Below are 20,427 nucleotides of genomic sequence, written 5' to 3'. Positions count from 1 at the left end.
TACACTGAATTACATTCAAACTGTTATTCATTTCATTAATTCTGCTTTATTTCTGCGCTGCGTCCTGCAGTAGACTCACGTTGGAGGCTGTTGTAAAATTAAAAATAAATAAAATACCTGTTTTTAGTCTATTAAACTAATAATGATGCAAAATCTAATTAATTAAAAACACTTATGTTTCAGTGTAACCTTGTTGTTGTAATACTGTTGCACAGAGGAATAACATCACTATTATTATTGAATTATGACCACAAAGAACAAAAGCTTAGCTGAAGTACTGGGTTTCATGAAGGCCATGAGATGTGGCCGAAAGCTAAGTGGACCTTTACTAACATTTTTTTTTTTTGCTGTCAATTAGCAAACTCTTTAAAAAGCCTCATCGAGACAGAACTGTCTTTGAAACATTTCGAAATAATAATCTTGACCCAGGATCCACTTACTGTGGTTTTTCCAGAGCTTTCAAACAGCATCTCAGAGTCTTCATCTGCGGATAGAGTCAGTTGTCAACCCTGAGATACAGATGAAAACTCTGCAGGACTCTTCTTCACAAGTTTTTCTTCACAAGTTTTTTTATTATTATTTAGATTTTGCACATTTTATTCATTCAGCTAAGTGTATATATTTTCTGCAGGCTAATAGTTTATTTTCCCAACATGTGGAAAACTTTCCACACACTGCCTGGAATAAAAATACTGGACCTAAACTGAGTCAGATTTATAAGCTTTGAGTCTAAAACTAATCCTGTTATACTTATTTAATTGTAGAATGCAGCTGCCTGTAATTATCTAGAAAAACAACAACAACAACAAATTCCCAGAAAACAGAGTGAAAACATGCCACTAAGCCCAACTTGCTAACTCAGAACTTCCATCAGAAAACGTCCACTTTTAAACTCGACGGCCATCTGAAGACACCTGAAAGGTGAAAAAAATGAGCGCATGCGTATCTGTCAACACCCACTTTTGCCAACCGGAAGTTCGGCCGTTTGTTTTGAGCCACAGAGGGATCCGTCGTGTCAGGCACAGACGATCTTTGTCGGGCTGGCGTTCGCTCTCCTCCATCACCGAGCAGCCAAACCGCAGACCCGACTGTGAGCGGAGATCCGCGGAGTACGGCGCTCAAAGTACTGCTAGAAAACGCTGGGAAATTACGGCTTTTTCTCTTTCTGTTTGTCCCGTTCTTCTGGTGGGACTTTGGACTTGAAAGGGCGAAACAGCGTCGACGGGAGTGCCGAGTCCGCGGGACAAAATAAAGACAGAAAGGTAAGGCAGAATCAAACGTGAATCCCAAACTTCATTCCCGGTCTGAGCCCGACTTTTGGGCTCCGTCTACCTGCTGGAGCAAACGCAGTCACTGGAGTTGAAATTCTTCGTGTTTACGAGTTTAAAATAGCCGTTGCATTTTACACTTGACTTTGTGGATATATATATATATATATTTCTTTTTTAAATAGTTTGTGTATGTTGTATAATTAAACATATATTATGGTCGTGAAAAAAAGTTGCCAAAAACAATCGGGAGTTCGGCGCACAGATTTTTTTGTTTTTTGTGTGAGTGTGTATTGGCGCCAGGAAATAGACGGATCCTTCTGGCTGCTGTCGTGGAAAAAAAAAAAAAAGTTGCTGCAGCACGAAGTTGCGCTGCTTGTTGTTTAAAATCACAGTTTACTACACACACACTCACCGATCAATAATAATCCAGTTGTTTATCGCGGCGATCTTTGCTGCAGTAAAGTTTGTTTCGGGAAAAGATATTTACAGTTGGACGCTCGTTAGCTTACATTCCTCGGTTAGCTAACTTTGCTGCATAGTTTACATAGCGCGTCTGTAATTATAGTAAAACTTGAATATTTAGGTGGCGAACAGCCAAAACATTTCAGTTTTAATCAGTTTTACGGTCAATAATCACGCTTTTCTCACTGGAGCTCATTTGATACGAGTTGTAGTTTTCTAACTTTAGCTTAACTCTTTAGCTAACTTTGCCTTTTTTTTAAGTTAGTTAACGTTAGCTTTGTAACTGTTTGGTACCGTGTGAGAGTTTTATTGTGGTCAAAGAGGAAAGCATACTTGCTTTAAAAGACTGGTTTTAACTGTCTTATTAATTTAATTGTGTGTTTTTTTAAAAATTACGTTAATTTAGTTTTGTTTCTTTCAGTAAAACGGTGGTAGATGCTGTCAAGGTAACATAGCTAGCGTCGTCGGCTAACTTAGCTTGGCACCAAATTTTTTAGCTGTTTTCCAGCTTTAATGTTCACTTTTTTTTTAAGTCAGAGATGATCTAAAGACTCAGTTTGGTTTAGTGTTTTAATCTTTGTAGCCGGAGTGTAGCTACAGATTAGCTACTACCTAGATTAAACAGGTAAAGTAATGGACAGGTAAAGAGGAAACACGCAGATCCTCGCTTCCTGCGTCAAAATAATAATAATAATAACTTGATTAGCAATAATGGATCAATTACAGTATTGATGTTTGTTGTGAAGTTTATTTGTATAGCTCTTTTCAGTACAATTTGGGCTGCCAGTTAATCTATCTATTATTCTATTAATCATTTAGTCTATAAAACACCAGAAAATACCTAACAGTGTCTCAGGTGATGCCTTCAGGTGTCTTGTTTTGACAGAAAACCCAAAGATATTCAGTTTACAGTGAAACAGAGAAAAGCAGCAGATACTCACATTGGGTAAGCTGGAGCCGGATGACGTTTAAGGGTTTTGCTTGGTAAATAAGATTTAAACTATTACTCGACTTATCAAAGTTGTTGTAGGAGATTTTTCTGTCGAGGAACTAATCCATAATTCGTCTTATCGTTTCAGCTCTACTCGAAATGTCTAAATGAGCTTTACGCGCCCACGCAGACCTTTAAGCCTTTTAAGGTGATTTTTTTTATTTTTATCATATAGAAACAAACACTTGCTGCTTTCAGAAATGCGAGGAGTTGCTGCTTTGCTTGGTTTCATGTCATCATGAGTTACTTGTGACCGACACAAGTCACATTTATCATTTGTTGTGCCGCAGAGTAAAAGGGCGAGCAGGAGGGAAAACACTTTATTATTATTATTATTATTATTATTATTATTATTATTATTGCATCAGTTGATGAAAGTAATTGTTATTTGAAGCCTTAAAAGATTTACCAGTAGTTATCTTTGACCGTATTTAATTTGGGATTTGATTTTATAGAAAACAAAACAGGTTTTTTTGTGTTTTTTAATACAGATCATCATCCAAAACAAATGTTTGCCAATATTACTTCTATAAACAAGTGTCTAACGGCATCAGCTAACGTCTTATTTAGTTGTTGTCTTGTATTAGTCCGTGTATTAAAAGACCCGCCAATCGGTTAAATCGACAGGTGATAGCATCGCGTAATCTTGTGTTTTGATTTGATTTTTGCCTTTAATGTCAGCTGCGTAATGCTTCGTTGGTTCAAACAAAGTTATTTGGGAGTTTTGGATGTAACCTCGGTGTCGTTGTAACTCTCTGTGTGTTGTCCAGCTCTCATAACTTCTTTTTTTAATATGAAACCAGGAGTCCGCTTATTAACTTGTGCCTGATTCTGATTGGGAACCAAATGGTCCAGATCAGCTGGTTCCCAGTCTCCAGGAAAAACCCGAGCGGTCCCGTGAGCTGCTGGGTGAAACGGCGAAGGTTTCTGTTGGTATCGACGTTAGCGGCGACGAGGACGGATGCGTGGATCCTGCTCGGTCTAAACAGGAAGACGTTTGTGACGCTGGTATTTTTAATCTGCTGCTCACTCTGTTCACGCTTTACCCGACGCTGAAAGGATTAGTCAGGTAATCAATGAGTGGGCCGATTTATGAGCTATACGTTTCATAATTGTCTCTTATTTTTATTCAGTTGTCGGCACAGCCGTGTGACCTTTTTTACACACAGGTGTCCGTGAGCAGCGTCAGGTGTGCTGCCACCTTTCCATGGAAGAGGTTTTACAGGTTGTAACTGAATACAGGACTCTAATTTCATCATTTTAAATATCTGTGGTCCGTACTTTTTGGCTTCCGCGATCACTTTATTCTTAAATCAGGTGTAATTGCTGATACTTTGCATTCAGTGTGTGCTCAAACCAAGCGCTCCTTGTTCACAGGTAGACCTTACAAGTGTCGCGTTACTGCGTTTTCCATGACGATGAATCCTTTTTATTTGGTTGCGTAGTTATTATTGAGTATATAATACGAAACAAGCTAAATAATTAAACACAATCTCCATCTCAGTACTGGTGATTGTCATTTGCATTAAGCGATTCCAGGTGTGTTTATTCTACAGGTAACAAACGTTCCTTCAGAGTCCTGTTCTGTGTCGGGTCAGTTCAGTTTTTTGTTTTGTTTTTTTTACCAGTGACAGGTTCAGCAGAAAATCAGCCAATCACAGAGGAGTTGTGGATGATGTCATTAGACAAAGCGAGCGATAAGATATTTCTGTCTTCAGTTTTGTTCCAGCGGACGTGAACAGCAGCACGCTGCACTTCAGAGGATTCATTTGGGTGATGAAATAGCAAAAACTTGATGATACATTTAGGAATGTACCTAAATAGATACTGTCTGAAAAGGGGGAAGTCATTAGTTTATTTTTTCTCACCCATTACAGCACATCATCTTCCTGTATAAAGTGACTTAATTTCAAGAAATAGATCATTTTCTTATGTAATGATCCTGTTTTTGTTACTGTCTTGACGTCAGTGTTTATATCAGAGGAGGAGAGGTGTGAAGCTGTTTTTATGATGTCCTTTGCTCTATTTGGAGATTAAAAAAACAGTATCCAAAGGGGAGAAGTTCATATTTTGTATACAGTAATGTGTGTGTGTGTGTGTACCAGTCAACGTGCTGTTGTATTAATCTATGTAAAAAGAGACCTTCTTTGCATACAGAACATTTTATCTTACAATATATTTACATAAAATATAGATATAGTGTGGTGGTGACTAATGTAGTTTTGCAGGCTAGATAGTAAATAAGCTGTAGCAGCTTGAACAAGTCGCCTGCGGATGTAAAGGTCGGTCAAGTTAAAGGTTAAAGTCAGTCTTAAAAAAAAAAAGTCAGGTGTTCAGCAGGTTTGGGGTTGCTATAATCATTCCTCCTGTTCATACTGGACATTAAAAGATCCCTTGTTGCTTAATATGAGCTAAACAAATCAAGTGTATATCTTCCAAATTAAATCTTTTTAGCACAAACTTCCCTCCTTGCGTTTCCCCCGTACGGTGGAGGGATAGTAACACAAAGAGGAGATTTCATACGACAGTGACTTGATTTGATTACCTCAAGACTGCTGAAGCTTCATAACAGCTTCAGATAAATATCTGAATACATGTTTGTCCCCCATCACATTAGGAGGAGATCTCTTGTGACGATACGTCCGGTATGAACAGGAGGAATGATTACAGCGAGCAAAGCCTGTTTCAGTGTTCAGATGGACACCTGGCTATATATATATATATATATATATATATATATATATATATATATATATATATATATATATATATATATATATATATATATATATATATATATATATATATATATATATATATGTATATGTATATATATATATATATATATATATATGTATATATATATATATATATATATATATATATATATATATATATATATATATATATATATATATATATATGTATATATGTATGTGTGTATGTTATAACTATCCAGCGGTCTAACAGCAAGGTGACCTTGTTGGAGCAACATGTCAGGTAAAACAATCATGCTTGACTTGAATATACAAAGCTAGATAACAGCTCAGTGGCCTATCAGAGATGAATATGGCATTGCAAACATGTCCAAAAGCTACAGACTGATATATCTGCAAAGGGGCATTTTTTTAAAATAATGTATATCTACAAGGATATCTCTCTTCCTGCTATTCAGTGGTAGAATAATATTAACATTTGACCCAATTTATGACTGAAAATGGTTTGAATCTTGTACCTTAACTTCGGCTACTATATCTTTTGCTGTCAATTGGCTCCTCCTCCCTTTTCCTTCCTCCCGCCTCGTGAGGGGGGAGGGTGAGAGTAGGCATATTTGAGGGGGAGGCTGTGTTAGAAATTTAAAATCTAGTATTATCCATATGTTAGACAGCTGTACATTCCACAGCCAAGCCCAGGATCTGTGTTACTGAAATAACTGACTGACAGCGGGCGAGCCAGCCAGGCCGCAACGAGAGAGAGACGTTTGAGGAGGTATTGTTTCCGAAGAACACAAAATAAGATTTTGCATCTCTTTCTTCTCCTGCGTGTCTTTTCTCTGGTCGTTGGGAGTCGACGTTGCATCGCTCCTGTTTAACACAGCACGAATCACAACGTGTCAGAAATTTTCCTAATTCCTAACAAATTCCTAAAACCTAAGAAAAACGTTTTCAGATGTCTTGTTTTGTCCAACAAACAGTCCAGATGTATTTAGTTTTTGTCATAAGGCAACAGAAAATCAAGAACTTGGGAATGTTTAGAAGTGTTGCTTGAAAAATGACTTAAAACGATTAATCAGTTGTCGAATGATTGTCTGTCGACTAATCCATGAATCGACCAATCGTTTCAGCTCTGCATTCAAAGTTTTGCAAAGTCAAACTGTTGTCAAACATGGTTTCGGCTGAAAAATGTCTGTTTTGCCTGAAGAAACGCACACATTTCATTTCTTGTCTAGTGCCGTGAGTCGTACGCAACAGCAGCTGTAATTAATGCTAAAAAAATCGCTTTGAAATTGTTATTTGTTGCCGTTTCTGTCCAGCCTGTAAACAACACTTCTACAGGCCGTATGAAGCAGCAATGGCACAACAAGTCACTGCTTTTCTTCTGTAAGAGGGTCCAACGAGAAAGTATTTTGATCGGTCCTCGTCACAGATCCCATAGTCTCGTCTTCCGGGTCACGAGCATCAGTCCTGTCAGGTGTGTTTGTGCAGCAGCAGCCTGTGTCGAAGGATTCGTTTGGTTTCTCCTCAAACATAAACGTGTCTGCAGGGACGGACGAAGGTTAAAAGACGCCTCGCCACACTTTCTTTTCTGCCCGTCCTCCATCTATCGCTCTTACCGAGGACACGGACGCCATGTTATCTCTTTCTCCCACTGATTATGTACCATTCAGGGATTAGTCTGTGGTGTCACTCTATACTGTGTGTGTTTTGTAGCTGCAGATCTATTCTTATAAAATGACACTAGACCCTGTTCAGTCCTGACCTCTGTACTGGGACAAGACCAGTCTCCAGGAGAAGACCAGTTAATGCTGGTGCTGGTGGAGTCTGACAGGGAAGCATCAGACAGTCAACTCGTTCTCAGTAGGGTCGGGTACCGAACTCGGTTCTTTTAAGGGCACCGACTGAATTATGTCGGTATTACCGAGTACCGATTCACGTTAAATCAATCGGTGCCAAATTTCGGTACCGGACAGCGAGACTACGTCACCGCTGCTGCTCGTTCAAGTCACAGGGACACGTGTGGTCGAACAAGAGAGTGGCGGTGAGCGCAGCGGAAAAGCTGAGCAGCGAAGCTGTCGGTCTGGCAGTAAATGTTAGTCTGTCGGTGAATAAAGGCTGCAGCTTCTCAAGACCGACGCAAAACTCCCGTGTGTTGCTTCCTAACTGCTCGAATAGCGTCGCTATGACGACGAGCTCCGCCTACTCTGAGCGGGGTACTTTCCGCTGTCTAAAGCACACAGCGGGGCGGCATTATGCCGGCGCTGTTTGGTTCAGTGTAGAAAAGCAAAGCCGGCGTAATGGCACTTTTCAAAACTCGAGGCAGGCAACACTCACTGCATAAGCTGGCCAGGGCGACACGTCTAACCTGAGGAAACACCTGGTCTGACAAAATATACCTTAAAGCTGAAGAGGGTACCGTGTTTGATAGCATGAAAGCCAAATCCCCCGCAGCAGCCGCAGCTAACGTTAGCACGCCAGCAGGAAGAAGTTAACTTACCCTCCACGGACGACTAAACTTTAAGTGAGGCAGCGAGGTAAAATGCTCTAAATAAATAACAATGTTGAAATTGAGAAGTTTTGTTATTACAGAGAGAGTAAAGTACCGAAAAAGGTACCGCCCAACAAACATTCATCTTCAGCCCAAACCCTGCTGCCGCAGGGCGCTCCAGCACCAAAAAATGTTCACGGTTTAAACCTCGCTGCCGCACAGTCCAATGTTATCCAGCCACACACCCGGTTGGCCAATCAAATGCATGGAAACACACGCTCCAGCTAAAACGCCTTGTAGCGCTATGCTAATTCTGTTGTTTAACTTGCGAGCGTTGACGGGAGTAGAAAATAACTGTTGCTGTGAAAACTTTTACAGAGTTGTAAAATTCTGCCACAAAGGAGAGTGTGTGTGTGGTGTTAAAATAATTCACAACAATACTGATGAACGATTAATGACCCCGATAAGTGTCTTTTTGGGGGGGGACTGGTCGTTGGATTTGAAGACGTCACCCTGGGCTTCAGGAGCTTCTGATGGCCGTTTTTTTGCACGTATTTGAGGCCGATTTAAAAAAAGATAATCAGTAATTAATATAATCACGTCCTTGAGCAAGACGCTGAACTCCCGATGGCGTGTGTGAAAGGATGAATGCGAGACATCGTGAAGTGCTTTGCTAGACAAGTTCAGTATCCACCAACGCTGTTGTTTTGGTCTGCACACGGTCAGTGGTCCTCAGTCTGGTCCTGGGACCTCTGGTAGTCCTTGTTTGGTTGTTGCTATAATGAGTCCCATTTAAAAACTATTGTATGCCACTAGCCAGTGGGTGGTATTGCCTTGAAATGATATCACAACATTGGAGGGTAGTTGATGCGATGATGTTTATGACGATATGATAAAATCCTGAAAGATACTGTCAGTTGCAGCAACAGACGGTCTGTTTGGTTGTTGTGTTTAAAGAGCTGTTGTGATTTCTGGCTCTCTTTCTACTCAACTTGGTGAAATACGTTTGTTGCCCCCATTTGCTGTTATCATCTACTCACAGTGCGTACATGCTGTCATGGTTTGTTGTAGACCAAGCGTCCATACTTTCAGAGTCAGTGCTTGTAAATACATCAACACACTGCAATACGGTTGATGTCATGATACGACACATTTTGTATCCATCATAACGGGACATTCCCGTCAACGTCTGTCAGGTAAATGGCCGTCCTGGTGTCTTGTAAGACCCGTATTGGCTGGGCACCGTATGGACACTCGCATGAACAAATCTATCAAATTATAACAATATAATCATGAAAGATAGAAAATTAAGAATTCAGAGGTCTGGATCTGCCTAGCATTTAGCTTCACAACGTAACTCATAACAGTGGAACATTGTTTTGCAGCCATATTGTGATTTATACACTCAGTTGCCAGTTTATTAGGTACAGCTAGCTAAAAACTAATGCGGCCTAATACAACAGTCCTCATGGAGCTTATAATGTTGATTTTTGGAGGTGTTTATTCAACCGTGTGATCGTTTTGGAGGCTGTAGTTTGTGCTGCTGTATTGCATTACACAGAGAGGTGTTTTCTATTATTCTGTCCAACACATTTATATGTATGAGGGTAGGCTAAATGACGAGGCGGCTAAATTATCTGGGTGTATCCTAATAAACTGGCAACTGAGTGGAAATCACAATATTGATTTCAGCCATGTTGCCGACCATAAGCTCTGCAGCTTTACACGTCATAATACCGGAGGAATCCGCTAGTTGTAAATATATATTAATGTATTTTTCTTTTTATTTACTGGAGTACATGACATCCACCTACAACGGGAACACTTTTCAGGCTGCCCATCTCCACCTGTTCTTCCTCTGCTTCTCCTGTTTGTTCCCCCTCATCTTTCTCCATTTTGCTCGTATTGTTTCTCTATTCCAGTGCAGCGGGCTTTATTGTCTTCACCGATCATTGTCGCACTGCTGCTAAAAGCAAAACATTATGGGTTAGATCATGAAAGAAATTGTCCAGAATGAATCAATCAAAATCCAAACCCTGCAAGCTACCAGCATGCCGTTTCCCTCCGTTTGTCTACCTCATTTTGTTTTGTTCCTCTCTTCATTTTCTGCATCTGTTTCTCCCCTTTTTCACATTACATCTGTCATCTTTTTCTCCCACGTCCGTTCACCGTTTCCAGTGGCTCTTTTTTATTACAACCAGTACTAGAAATAACTCGCAAAAGCTCACGTTTTGTACGTTCAAACTGATATATATAACGATGGTTATTTGAAATGTGGGAAATGCAGGTCTTTTCTTTCTCTAGTCTGTTTCTAGTCTGCAGTCCTGACCGACGAGATCTCTCCTTTCTCTCTACTCCTTTTCCATCTGTTTCTTTCCCCCTCGCTTCTTCCCTTCCCTTCTCTCCGTTCGTCTTTCCAGCGCCTCCCTCCTCTGCTCGGTCTACTTGTTCTCAGTTTTCTCTCTCCTGGGAGTGTTTCCAGTCATGGGGGGGCTGAGCTCGGGGATCTCTCTCTTTCCTCTGCTCTATTTCTATCCCTCCATTTCTTCCTCCACCTCTCCCTCTCTTGGAGCCTGTTTCCAGTCTCGGAGGCCGAGGATCAGATTACTCCGGGAGTCTCGGAGGCTCTCTGGCGAGGTGGCATTGGTGGAGGTGGAGGAGGGATGGAGGGGAGGAGGTAGGGAAGGAGATCGGGTTTCACATCTCCAGCGCTCTGCTCTGTCTGCCTCGCCTCCCTCCTCCTCCTCTTCCCTCGGGTGGCCTGGAGACAGAGTGGCTGAGCCAGGGAGGAAAACATGCAATCCACCCCCCCTCCTCCTCCTCCTCCTCCATACGTCCAGCCTCTTTGCTGCAGCACAGCAGATAAATAAAGGCAGTAAATGGGAGCTGAGCACACAGAGGGACGATTCTTCACCCCCTTCGCCTCCCCCCTCCATCCCTGCAGAGATATTTTATATCCTGCACTGTGTGTTTTCATTCTCCTGGATGTGTGGCAAAGGTGAAACTGCTTCAGGGAGACTTTAGTTTCTCAAGACGACCAAAGCTGAGGATCAGACCTGGACTCAGAAATCAGTAAAATGTGTCTCCGGACGTAAACGCAGAGCGCCGGCTCTAGTAGAGGCGGTGCTTGACAGTCAGGAAGCTTTACAACCAAAAAACTCTAGCCTATAATATATTGTCCACATTTTTTTTTTGTTATTTTCATTTTAACGTAAGATTACTTTATTCATTGATTTGATTAATTGTTTCGTGTAAAAAAAGAAAAAGCCAGAAAATAGTGCAAAGCGCGCCTACGGCCCAAGTTGACGACTTCCAACAGTCCATAACTAAAAGACAATCGGTTTACAATGATATAAAACAGAGAGAAGCACGAAACAGAGAATATTTGGCATTTTTGACCAACAAACCATTAATCTGTTGTTAAAATGATTGCAGAATAATTTCCGGTTGCTCAGCAAACGGATGAATTGGCCCAGGGTCGGCCAATATTATATATAACAGTATATATCGTCAGGTGACACAGATTTTGTCTAGACGGTTTCTGACGAGGTATTTCTCCCTTTAACGTCTCTGACTGAGTGACGCCGCTGTGGGAAATGTTGGTTATCAGTAGGAAGAACTATTTCATGTAATTTAATATGATTTTAATATGATGAGGTATTTACTAACAGACATTCCTGTCTGGTAATCTGATTTCTTAATTGATTTTCCAGAAGACTTATTACTGCGAATCTAGACCATTCACAGCTCTCATAGTGATCTCAAGTTCCCTTTCCTTTTCCAGTCCGTCGTCGTATCTGTTGGTCAGATGGGAGGCACGACTTCTTTTTCAACTAAACCTACAGGCCTCTGCTTGTACTGCTCTTTAAAGACACGGTCCAGCTTACACGCCATGCAGTCCTTACGCTTTTTGTTCAGTCGCTAATTACTGGATTGTGATTTTTTTTTTGTTGTCTTTTTGCAGCCAAACAAAGAGTTCTTCCCGTGATGTTTCCTTCTCCGGTCTGTCTTCAGTTGAAGGTCAAAGCAGCCTCCACGTACAGCGGCTCCAGTTGTCCTTTAATGGTATTGATCCCTGCTTTAAATACACCCAGCCCATCCCGGTGAATAATTCAGATCGCCTCGCCACAGCGGCTCGATGGCAGGAGAGAAAACATTCCCTTATTTTAATGGAGGAAGTGGGGATGAAGTCTGCCGGCGCTGCACGCTCTGCCAGGCTCTATTTCAAGTCAAACCTGCCTCTTTCTTCACCCGCTGTGAAAATGCGATTATTTGTGGCCATGTGTGATTTTTTTTTTTTTGTGTGTGTGTGTTTTTGTGTGTGTGGTCACGTGACAGCAGTGAAGGAAAGTGAACAGGACTGCATTCCTAAAGTGTTCGAAAATCTGAAGGGTTCACCAAACCACAGGAATGAAATCAGATCTTTATATAGAGCTCACAGCAATGTTTTCTTTTCCCTGACAGCATTACAGAACAATGGCTTGTAGTATTTTGACTGTAGTAAATAACTCAAGCTGTGTTTTGTCCTGTAGTCGTGTCCAGTGTTTGTCTCCCGGAGGTCAGTTTGCTCTCAGTAAAACTTGGGATGTACTGTTTCTTTAGCGTAGCTGATCATTTCCCTCTCAACCTTACGGCAATTTGTAGATGTAAATTTGGTACGAATATAACTGCCAAGGTTCATAGACAAAACAGTTGTTTTTTGCTATTCAGCCTAGCGCACTTTTCCTCTACTCTGATCTTACTAATCTTAACAAATGACATTATTTATACTTTAGAGGTGGTGCTGTAGTTGGAAGACACTTGTTGCTTCAGCAGCAGTAATCTGTGTTTAATGGTTTTGTATCTTGTTTGTTTTGGGAGTTATTTTTTTGTCTTTATACTCTTTTTTTTTTTTTTGGCCAAAGCACTAGATTAAGTAGTTCAGTAAAAAAAACTCATAAATCAGTTAGAAAGCTTACAAATAAAAAAAACTAATTTTCATTTTAACGTAATCTGCAGATAACTTTATTCATTGATTAATTATTTTTCTTACTCACTGTTGGTTTAAGTCTATATATATATAGTTGGACTCTGGAAATTGAGAGATTAATCACTAATAATAAAATAATCGCTAGTTGCAGCCTCATTTCTTCTTCTCGGCTACTGTAGATATATGACAGATCTCTTGAGCTGCTTCTCATTTACTTTAACTTTTTTGACTTTTAAACAATGAAACCAGGGTAGTTGAGCATAGACGAACCAAAGTGTTTTTAATGAGACATTTTTAAGTGAGCAGATTGAACAGTATTGTGTTTTAGGAAGAAAGTCATTAAATGTCATTAAGGAAATCTGGCTCGTAGAAAGGATTGTCAACAAGAACACAGTGAACCAAATCTCTGTATCATATAAAGACAGAACATGAGTTGGCAAGAGTCAAACAAATGGCTTGAATTAAATGGGAGATCTTTTCCTCCACAAATTGAAGAACCTAAACAAGTCTGTGGATCTTTAACTCAGAATTTTTAGAAACACTGAAATTGAACCAGAGCTTTTCCTTCCTCAGTAATCCTCCTGCCTGATAGGTGATAGCGATAGGGGCGACTGTGGCTTAGTGGTAGAGCGGGGTCGTCCACCAATCGGTGGAAGGTCGGCGGTTCGATCCCGGCTTCCCCCCCAGCCAGGGGGAACCTGAACCTGCTCCTGAGGCCTCGCTGTGTGAATGTGATATGTAGTTGCAGCGCTTTGAGGAAGTGAAGTGACCTCCGAGTCCTGACCCCCCCGTCAGCTCGTCCCCTCCCCGCCTGGATTGGATTAGATTAGATTAGACCGTCGGACTGATTTGGACGTACGCTGTTGAGTTAGAAAGTCCTCAGGATGCTTCTGAGCGGTGCGTTTGTGGCCATCGACAGCGTGTGGTTTGCGTTTTGCAACTTTTTTTTGTGCTTTATATTCATGAGCGGGAACTTTTGAAGCCTGAATAAAAGGTAAAACAACGCTGTTTGTCAGAAGAGATGTTTGAAAGCAAGACGGTGTATTTTGTTATGTTTGTTGGTGTGGAGTCGGGCTGGTAGGCTGGTAGGAGGCGGTTTTATATTCTTGGCTGTCCTGCAGCCATGAGGAAATATCGTTCCAGCACACAAACTGAGTTTTCCCACTCCGCCTGGGCTCCTGTGAAAGCAGCACCGTCCCCTCCCTCCCGTTGTCCTCGTTTCTGGTCTTTAATTTCAATTAGCTCTGGCTGCTGGTTGACTTTGATGGCATTAGTCTCTCCTCCCAGCCTCCGCACTCGTCCCTCTGCTCTCGTCTTCCTCTGTTGGTTTTGCGAAAGCCGGCGGCTTTAACTGCTGAGATCAGAATCTGAACGCTTCGCTTCCACTTCCTGCCAGCGTCCAGCCCGCCGTGCAACCCAACAGCCACACACACACACACACACACACTGAAGACTCTGCCTCTGTATGGCCCGCAGTGGCTGTTTTTTGGGGGGAAATGTAGGTGGTCCGTCCTGCTAGCAACAGACAAAGTGATTGACAGGATGCAGAACATCTTCAGAGGTTTCCTAGCAACAAGATGCTCTTACTGGACTAAAAACACTGAGGCCTTCATGGTTACACCTGTCTTGCTGCAGGTGAGGTGACTGGATGTTTCTGTTGTCTTCTGCCGCTTTTGAGACTTTAATTCTAAATTTCCAGAAATACGTTGAAGCAGACGTGGCGCTCACACAGCTGTTCGTCACATTTAAGGACCCGCAACGACGGCTAATATGTTTAGCCGTAAAGTCACTGTTTTCACCGATAAACAAATCAGAGTCAACAATTTATGATCAGGTGACTTTTCGATTTAAAACATTTTCACAACAGGGAACAGAGGTGCTGCAGCGAGAGCAGCAACTATTAACGCAACAAACCCGTTCACAAGCAGTGCTGCGGAGATCGTCAGTTAATCATCTGTCCATTGACTAATTGATTAATTGAATATTTTATCGCTGCTGTGAAGAAGTAGTCAACTGCTTTGTTAATCATGTCCATCACAAGGTCCGCGGTGACGTCTGCAAATATCCTGTTTTGTTGGATCAACAGTCCAAAACCCAACCTTGTTCAGTTTACAGTGACACAGAACGGCGAAAAAGGATTTTCTGTTAATCGATTTTAATCAACACCCTGCCGCACGTTTCCGTTTGCACTGCTGATAAACCTCACGTTTGAGCCGGTGTTTGTTCTCTTGAGCTCTGCTGTCAGCCTCAGCTTGTGTGTGTGTGTGTGTGTGTTTATATACCATCACAGCCCGCCCTCCTTACGTGAGGAGGACTGGTTTCACAGCTTTCCTGTCAGACTGTGGTTTCACACCTTCATCTGACACGTCGCTCCAACGCAGGAATTTACATTTAACCATCAGCTGCCTCCGAGCAGTTTTACGCTTCGAAACAGACGTGGAACTCTGCCATCTCCGCTTTCTTAACTGCGACCTGCTGCCAAACTAATGTGCGGCTCAGATTTAGACCTGGGTACAAATAAAACTACTGGGTTTTATACCGACAGGACTGTGGGAAGAAATGTAACTCGAAAATAACCGAAACTTTGCTTCGCAACTCGTTAACTAACCGGAACGGACCTTTTAACGCGAAAGCAAAGTGTCTTTCAGTAAAATCAGAGCATCACACCCCTCTGTGAAAAGTCCTGAGAACAAATGTGATCATTTTTAGTTCATGAACATTTGGGAAATGAGCTCAAACGTCTTGAAAAGTATCTGTTTTCATATTGAACATGTGTTGTGTCAGCTATAAGGTCATACGTGTTTGTTTTTTAAATGCCGAAACAGAAAATCTGGTTCCACATGTACTGCTTATTCATATCATGATTTGAATAACGTTGAATTAAGAGTGTTATCATCTAGTTGACGTTCACGTTTTTAAAAGCCACCAGATTGTAATCTTTGAGTCTGCTCAGGAGATCGGAGCGAGGCGGTTAAATGCGATTTTTAAAAGGAAAGTGAGTCTGAAAAAGCAGCAGAAATGTCCAGTAACGATGAGTGTAGTAGCAGACGCTCGCTCTGCTGCTGCTTCCTGCTTCCCCGCGTCTCTCTCACACCGCTGGGTTTCCTTTAAATAGCCGGTTGGTCTGTTTCAGAGTGTAAACAGCCCGCAGCGACGGCACTGCTGCTTTTACTGAGGCCGGACTGCTAGTGCAGAAACGCAGGGAACTCTGGGAAATCATCAGCGCTCGTCATCTTCTGACTGGATGACTCTCCGGCTGGTTTTCATTCAAGTATTTTCCTTTTTTTTTTAATTAGCACGCATGGAAATGACAGAGCACAATAAAACAGTTTTTCCCCCTTTGGCAAAAATAAACAGATTGAAGCCTCTTAGTGTGAGGCCTGTCTGCCCCTCGAATTTCACAAATATCCACTTTTTGGGGGTGTTTTGCCTTTTATTTAGATAGCGACAATAAGAAAACGGACAATAGAAATAGAGATGTGAAAAGAGAGATGTATGTGACATGCGACAAAGCTCCCCGGCTGGAATTGAACTGGTTTACGCGGTGTGCTTCTTACCCACTAGGCCACAGGACACCATGCAGGTATCCATTTCCAAGAGTGGGAGGGTTGAAGCTCTTCTGTGGTACTTAGATAAGGATTAAATAATAAAACGATGCAGATAAACAGTTCGTTTGAAACTGGTAGAAACATTAATTTAGAGAGCTGCAACGATGAATCAATAATTAGACTAATCAATCGACAGAAGCTGTTTTGATAATCGAGTAATCTTGTAAATTATACAAAAAAATGCAGAATATTCGCTCGTTCCAGCTTGTTTAATGTGAGGATTTGCTGCTTTTGTGTGTTACGTTCAGATTGTGACGCGCGTTATTCACTATTTTTGACATTTAATAGCGAAAACGATAATGATTAATTATAGTGTATGAGTAAGGTTAAAGATGAGTAATCTTTAAGTCTCAGCTCAATGTATTAGCTCATTAGACCGTTATCAATTTCTGAAATACTCTTTACATGTTACTCAGGAAACCAGGCAGCGGATTTATTTATTTCCATTAAGCTGATGGAAACATTCATTTCATTTTGACATTTTAAATGTCTGAGTGGAAGTTGCTGTTGGGTGGAAATAAAGCCATAAAGTCATTTCGTCTCTTTCTCTCTGTGTGTGTGTCCTCCCACCTCCTTTTCCTCTGCAGCTCATTTTCCACTGGTTGAATAAATGTTCAGCAGAACGTCACAGAGACACAACATGAAATATCGTGGTTGAATTTACATCACCTGACATGAACCACTAGGAAACTGGAGGAAGAGATCATCTTAAGAGTCAGCCGGTGTTGGTATTCTTTTATGATTACATTTATGTAGCTGCCGCTTTTATCCAAAGCGACTTACAATGTGATATGTAGATAAATATGATATTAAGAAGCATAGAAATCACTTAAAAGACTTATAGAGCAGCTAAAAAGGTTCCCCAAATACTGACCAGATTAATAACAGAAAATGAATCGAGGATAGTTTTGCTAATTGATTAATAATGAACCCCAGCTTCCAGCTTTCCTCTGTTTCATACAATTTTAGAAGTTGAATGTCTTTGTGGTTTTGTACAAACAGAAGTTTGAAGGCGTCACTTTGGGCACTGGTCTCTTTCCATTAACAGCGGGCCATATCGCCTTGGAGTAATATCACGATAGAAAGCTATTTTTGCTTTAACGTTATTCATGACACGAGGAGTTTTTCCTCGCGCAAACCCCGAATATGACCAAGTAATTTGTCTGATATAATGACATGTCGAGGATAGAAGCTGCTGGCTGAATGTTTCTGCTCATTGCTAACGATAATTAGCATCGTAGCTCAGCAAATCTGTGCGTTTTGTCTCCGTGTCAGAGCTTCCCGTAAGCGCCAGCTGCCGGCCAAACGGCGTTTAAGTCCAGCCGGCTACTTTATTACATGCGTTTTTAATTCTGGTAAAATAGTTTTGTTTTTAACAAGTTGTGATTCGCTGCGCGTGTGCATTTTACGACCACCGGCCTTCGAAACGCCGCGATGATATCTGCGCGTCTGTATCGGCCCCGCCCCCGCAGGCTCTATACGAATGAGCGGAAAGTCGTCTTCAGCGTCGGCAAAGTCGTTAAGAATTGCGTTAACAGCACAGACAGACAATACGCGTTCAAAAGTCCCACTGAGAGCGCTGCGTTTTCTGCATGCGTTTTCTGCATGCGTTCACGGGCTTAATGAATTAATTTTACAGTTTAAAATGTCCTCCAACGCTTTCGCTCCCTGCAGGAATATAATATGTATATCATATATGTTTTACATTTTATCCATGCTTTACATTTTTGGTGCCATTAATATAAATATGCAGTAATAATAATTGAGATCAGTGTAAATGATGGAAGTGTGGGCTTTCACAGCCAAAATGTTTCTACGTGAGGCATCTGATCCTTTAAAATACGCCCGAGGGCCTCTGACACAGATCCTTAGGTGTTTTTTTTTTTTTTTTTAACATTTTATACTTAATTAATTAATTTGAAATATAAATAAGAATTAGCACTGAATATATCACAAGTTGATTTCTTGGTAGGAACAAGGTAGGCGGAGGTGGGCAGATGAAAATGAATGAAACAGTCTTATCTGCTGCGTAGATGTGTTCATAGTGCTGCTCCTTCCTGTTGCGTAATTTATATTTCAACCACATCTTTTTCCTTCCAGGTGGGGGTAAAACCTTTATTTATTTATTTATTTATTTATTTATTTTTTGCAACGTTGAGGTTTTCACTTCACTTCGTGCTCGTGTGTGGGAGAGCAGGATCTGTTTTTCCCTCCGTCTGTCTCTTTTTCTTGGCAACGCCTCTCCATCCATAAACAAGGTGTGTGTGTGTGTGTGTGTGTGTGTGTGTGTGTGGTGAGAACTGAAACACATTTTTTTTTACCTACAGAGTGAGGACATTTTGGCCGGGCCTCACAACTTCAAAGGGCTGTTTTTTGAAGGTTAAGACTTGGTTTTAAGGGTCAGGGTGGGGGTTAGGCATTTAGTTGTGACAGTTAGGGGAAGGAGCTAGGGAAGGCATTATGTCAGTGATGGTCCTCACAAAGATAGAAGTACAAGGATGTGTGTGTGGAGAGGCAGCAGCTGTTTTTTCGCCAACCTCGTGACCGCTCTCAGCCCCCGTCTTCGGACATCTATTTTCTCCTCGTCTGTTCTATAATAACTCGGCGGCTGAATCCCCACCGCTGCCGTTTTTCCTCCCGTGGGGTGGAGCTGAACACACACACACACACACACACAGACACACACACACACACACACACACACACACACACACACACACACACACACTCACTCTCTGAAGCTGCTGGTCAACTCATCAACGCCGTTTTCCACACTGTCTTCAGTACATTCTCCAGCTGAGCGTGTTAGATTTGGCGGCAGCAGGGTGGTGTAGCGTGAAGCCAGAGGGAGGCGGGGTTCAGACCCTCCGCTCCCCGACCTTTGACCTCAAGGGAGCAGTTTTATCCTTTTTTTGAGCCACAGTGTCGGTCAGTTGGTCTCTCCGTCTGTCTGTCCAAAACTTTGGTCCAAAGTGAGATATCTCGACAGCTGGCGGTCAGAGCTACACGCCGTCTCCTCTCGCCGCCCTCAGGGGGCAGACAACAAGAATAAAGAAACAAGAATAAAGAAATCATCGTGTTCGTTCTGCGCAGCTTTATAAATATTTTGGGTTGCACGAACATTTCAGCCAGTGGTAGTACTAGTAGCAGTAATAACATGAGCGTGCCGCTTCTGTCTGGCCTCCACAGTCTAGTCTAGATTTATAAGTGCTAGCTTAGCAGTCTAAATCATCAAACTTTCAATGATTTATTGATTTGTCCTTAGATGAAATGTGTAATTTAGTAAAAATCTGATTTAAAAAGTGATATTTTGGTCAGAAAACTTATGAAGTGTACCACTGGAGACTTGCTGGCCTGCATTTTGTTGAAAAGGTTTTCATATTATAATATTATTTCTATTATTTTTTAGTATTTTCGACATGTAACAGGCACTACAGGATCTCCTGGACATAAATCCTGCCAAAAGCAGTTAAAAAGTACGTACATACAAGTACATTACACCGCAGTAATGGTGGCAGAGGTTCTGCCTACAACCTAGTAGTTTTCCTGGTATCACACCTCTTTGTATCACTAGCTTTAAGCGCTGCTATCATGTAAATATGACTTAATCATGTTGCTGCGTTAAATATCTAAAGGTCATTGCAAGGTTTCAGATTGTGATCAGTTGTGTGAACCGCTTCCTGTTCCGTCTGCTCAGAGTCCGTGAACTGCCGGCTGGCGTTCGACTCTCCTCTCCGCTCTCCGGGTGTGAATATTAACTCGCTCCCCTGACGTCGGCCTCCTTGACTAAATAAAGCCTCCCTTTGAGGAGCTCTGCGCTGTCAAATAAGAAGGCGTCTGTGTTGGAGGGGACGAGGAGGGAGGAGGCTCGGGACTGTCGGCCACACTGCTCCACTTATCTCTCTGCAAACGGCAACGAGC

At 41.7% G+C, this 20,427-nt stretch overlaps 1 protein-coding gene across 5 annotated transcripts in view; it reads left to right on the top strand.

Annotated features, from left to right (window-relative positions):
* The first annotated feature begins 989 nt into the window (after nt 1–989).
* LOC122884884 (bone morphogenetic protein receptor type-1A-like) overlaps nt 990–20,427 on the top strand; it is a 63,845-nt gene continuing 44,407 nt past the window's right edge. For 2 of the 5 annotated variants that reach the window (XM_044215355.1, XM_044215353.1), the window contains exon 1: nt 990–1,262. The gene's annotated coding sequence lies outside the window, so the exon portion shown is untranslated. Of the gene's footprint in view, nt 1,263–11,893; nt 11,995–20,427 lie in introns of all 5 variants that reach the window. The other 3 variants (XM_044215354.1, XM_044215357.1, XM_044215356.1) reach the window with 3 other exon arrangements.

Source organism: Siniperca chuatsi, linkage group LG11 (assembly GCF_020085105.1).
Source record: "Siniperca chuatsi isolate FFG_IHB_CAS linkage group LG11, ASM2008510v1, whole genome shotgun sequence".
In the NCBI taxonomy this organism is placed as follows: domain Eukaryota; kingdom Metazoa; phylum Chordata; class Actinopteri; order Centrarchiformes; family Sinipercidae; genus Siniperca; species Siniperca chuatsi.
This window is presented reverse-complemented; position numbering and strand designations above follow the sequence as displayed.